The sequence below is a fragment of the Galeopterus variegatus genome, unplaced genomic scaffold (genome assembly GCF_000696425.1).
Source record: "Galeopterus variegatus unplaced genomic scaffold, G_variegatus-3.0.2 Scaffold4172, whole genome shotgun sequence".
Lineage (NCBI taxonomy): Eukaryota > Metazoa > Chordata > Mammalia > Dermoptera > Cynocephalidae > Galeopterus > Galeopterus variegatus.
Genome location: NW_007730283.1, coordinates 193,322 through 197,604, shown reverse-complemented (window position 1 = coordinate 197,604; position 4,283 = coordinate 193,322). Strand labels below are relative to the sequence as shown.

The 4,283-nt window shown below is 47.4% G+C and overlaps 1 pseudogene; it reads left to right on the top strand.

Annotated features, from left to right (window-relative positions):
- The first annotated feature begins 39 nt into the window (after positions 1–39).
- Positions 40–1,161, top strand: LOC103602497 (annotated as a pseudogene).
- The last annotated feature ends 3,122 nt before the right edge of the window (positions 1,162–4,283 follow it).

Here is a 4,283-nt window from a genome sequence, read left to right as displayed (position 1 = left end):
TGGTGACGGCCGCCGCGCCCCGCAAGGCCGCCCCTCTCCCGGGCCAGGAACTTGCCACCACCAGCACCATGCCCTACCCGTATCCAGCACTGACCCCGGAGCGGAAGAAGGAGCTGTCCCACATTGCTCACCGCCTCGTGGCTCCGGGCAAGGGCATCCTGGCAGCAGATGCGTCCACCGGAAGCATTGGCAAGCGGCTGCAGCACTGGCACCGAGAACACCGAGGAGAACCGGCGCTTCTGCCGCCAGCTGCTGCTGACCGCTGACGACCGCGTGAATCCCTGCATTGGGGGTGTCGTTCTCTTCCATGAGACTTTCTGCCAGAAGGCGGATAATGGGCATCCCTTCCCCCAAGTTATCAAGTCCAAGGGCGGTGTTGTGGGCATCAAGGTAGACAAGGGCGTGGTCCCTCTGGCAGGAACAAACGGCGAGACTACCACCCAAGGGCTGGATGGGCTGTCTGAGCGCTGTGCGCAGTACGAGAAGGACGGAGCTGACTTCACCAAGTGGCGCTGTGTGCTGAAGATTGGGGAACACACCCCCTCAGCCCTTGCCATCATGGAAAATGCCAACGTTCTGGCCCGTTATGCCAGCATCTGCCAGCAGAATGGCATTGTGCCCATCGTGGAGCCTGAGATCCTCCCTGATGGGGACCATGACTTGAAGCGCTGTCAGTATGTAACCGAGAAGGTGCTGGCAGCTGTCTGCAAGGCTTTAAGTGACCACCAGATCTACCTGGAAGGCACCTTGCTGAAGCCCAATATGGTAACTCCAGGCCACGCCTGCACCCAGAAGTATTCTCCAGAGGAGATTGCCATGGCAACTGTCACAGCACTGCCTCGCACAGTGCCCCCCGCTGTCACTGGGATCACCTTCGTGTCAGGAGGCCAGAGCAAGGAGGAGGCATCCATCAACCTCAATGCCATCAACAAGTGCCCTCTGCTGAAGCCATGGGCCCTGACCTTCTCCTATGGCCGAGCCCTGCAGGCCTCTGCCCTGAAAGCCTGGGGTGGGAAGAAGGAGAACCTGAAGGCCGCCCAGGAGGAGTATGTCAAGCGTGCCCTGGCCAACAGCCTCGCCTGTCAAGGGACGTACACCCCAAGTGCTCAGGCTGGGGCCGCAGCCAGCGAGTCCCTCTTGGTCTCTAACCACGCCTACTAAGCGGAGGTGTTCTAAGGCTGCCCCCCAGCACTCCAGGCCCCCACCCCGTCCCACACTCACTCCTTAAGAGGGGGCCTCGCCTGGGGCTCCAGGCTGTCTTTCCCATCGCTCTTGGCCTCCCTTGTGACACTGGTGTGCGGTATTGTCTGTGCATGCTAACACTATCACCCTTTCCAGCCCGCTGCCAATAAACACTGTTTAAGGGGGATTAAAAAAGAAAGAAAGAAAGAAAGAAAATGCTGCTCCTACAATTCATGTTTGTTTCCAAATGCCCACATATAACAAATTCTCAACCCACTGGAGATGAATTGCTGGGTTGTAGATTATGTGTGATTTCAAACTTATAGCAAAGGCCGATGAGTGTGTGACTAGACCCACCATCTCCGCGTGTGATGATTTATTCCACGTGATGGACAACATTGGAATTGCCTCCTTTAATAATTTTTGCCCATCAGTGTACACGTGATAGAATTTCCTTGTGATTTTTATATTGCTTTTTATTAATTACCAATGAGATTGAGCTGGAGGTGTTCTAAGGCTGCCCCCCAGCACTCCAGGCCCCCACCCCCTCCCACACTCACTCCTTAAGAGGGGGCCTCGCCTGGGGCTCCGGGCTGTCTTTCCCATCGCTCTTGGCCTCCCTTGTGACAGTGGTGTGCGGTATTGTCTGTGCATGCTAACACTATCACCCTTTCCAGCCCGCTGCCAATAAACACTGTTTAAGGGGGATTAATAAAGAAAGAAAGAAAGAAAGAAAATGCTGCTCCTACAATTCATGTTTGTTTCCAAATGCCCACATATAACAAATTCTCAACCCACTGGAGATGAATTGCTGGGTTGTAGATTATGTGTGATTTCAAACTTATAGCAAAGGCCGATGAGTGTGTGACTAGACCCACCATCTCCGCGTGTGATGATTTATTCCACAAGATGGACAACATTGGAATTGCCTCATTTAATAATTTTTGCCCATCAGTGTAAACGTGATAGAATTTCCTTGTGATTTTTATATTGCTTTTTATTAATTACCAATGAGATTGAGCATTTTTCATATATAGTCTTTTGTCTCCTACAAAATACACATCGGTTATTTTATTTTAATTCATGTGTATGTTTATTGGTTTCTTATGATTTCTTTATATACTCTGGACACTAATCTTTTTCATTTGTAGGTACCACAAATATTTTCTCCCGGATAGTGATTTATCTTTGCACTCCCTTTATTCTACATTTGAACAAGCTATTAATTTAAATAGAATTGAATTTCTCAATCCCTCACTTTGTAGCATCCTGGGTTTTTTTTCTTATATAAGAAAACTCTCCCTATTCTGAAGTGTCAAAAGACAAAATTACAACAAATTTAGTTAAAGGTCTCATTGTGATTCTACAATCAGGCAGCAGGTCATTCCATGAAAAACAGTAAGTTCCAATGAGCCAAGTGGGGGAGGTTGATTTTATGAACAGAAAAGGCTGAAGAAAGCGGAAACAAAGAACAAAAGATGGACTGGTCATTTCAAGGTTACTTTCATTGTTAAGGTGAGGACTGGGGGACAGAACAATGGAAAAATAACTGATGATTTAACATCAGGTTACTTCTGGCTGCCCTTTTTGGGTAGGAATTACAGCAGGGGGAACTTCATTCTTATACCTATTGAAGATTAAACTGACCTGTTTGGGAAATTGGCTGTTACTTCTCTCTCCTGGTTTCTCAGGAGGTCAGACCACAACTTGATTTAGATTTGGTGACATAGAACTTAGCAGGGGGTGACCCCATTTTGATTTTTAGGCTAGTCTTTTGGAACCTAGTGAAACAATGGCCTCATAATTTTATTTAACAGAAGTTATTAAAACGCTTGCTGCAACTTCTAAGAGTGCTGTAGTTTCTCCATATGTAAAGTTTCAATAAGTTAATTATTGTACATGGAGTTGATCGGAGGAAATGCATTATCCTGCTGTAGATAACCAGTTGTCACTGTCCCACGTGTTAATGTGTCTATCACTTCCACCACTTCACAGCAATGCCTAATCTGTCATCATCATTGTGAAATATGAGGATATTTGTATTTTATAACATGGAGACATTTTTATCCCTGTTATAACATGGAGACATTTTATGAGGATATTTGTATTTTATAACATGGAGACATTTTTATCCCTGAAATGAGCTCCACTCTTGATAAGTATCTAATATACTGGGAACATTTTGTCTATTCCTTCACTGCAGACCTAGAACATGACCCGTCACACAGGAGAACACCACAAAATACTTATTTGACATCCTCAAGAGAGACACACATACCTGGATTCATACACAAATCTCATGATAGGCCACTTCCATTTCAACCACGGAGAATGAAAACTGCTCTCACGTCCACCCCTTTTGGCAGAAGGATATCCCCCGCCCCCACCCGTCCAGCAGGGCAGGTGCTTCAGCTGTCCTGGTGGGGGACGGGCCTTCCTGAGCCTTCACATTCCACTTAAAAACCTGAGAACCAGGAGCCTAAGTTTCCAAGTGTCAGGGGCCAGAAACGACTGGAGTTTTGATGCTGGAGCCCCTTCCATGCTCTAGAATTCTTCCAGGAATGGGCCCCTCACTTCCAGACCCAGGTGGCTCACTCAGGGCATCACTGGTGTCTATTCCCTCACTCAGCCACCATGTCCTCCTCTGAAGTCATCCCTGATGCTATGGGACACTCTGCATCACTGTAGAGTCACCACCAAAGAAGGTCCTCAGCAGATGCGTTCCCTGGGCTTTGGACTTCCCAGCATCCAAAACTAAGGAATAAATTTTCTTTCTTCATAAATTACCAAGTTTCAGGTATTCTGTTAGAAGCAACAGAAACAGACTAATACACTATATGAGCATGAAGCGAGACTCTTCCTACCACCTTGGGATCCTTCTCTGGAAGAAATGCAGGGCTGGGGAAGGACTTGTGCCTCCTCTGACCCTGTGTGGAACCCAGATTGAAGTTGGGAAACAGCCACAAGGGCCATTTGTTTTAATTTGTCCCAGCTTAAAAGTCCAAAGTCCCACCGTGAAATCAAAACAAGTTACCTACTGCCAAGACACAATGGTGGGACAAGCATAGGGTACATATTCCTGTTCAAAAAGGGAGAAATAG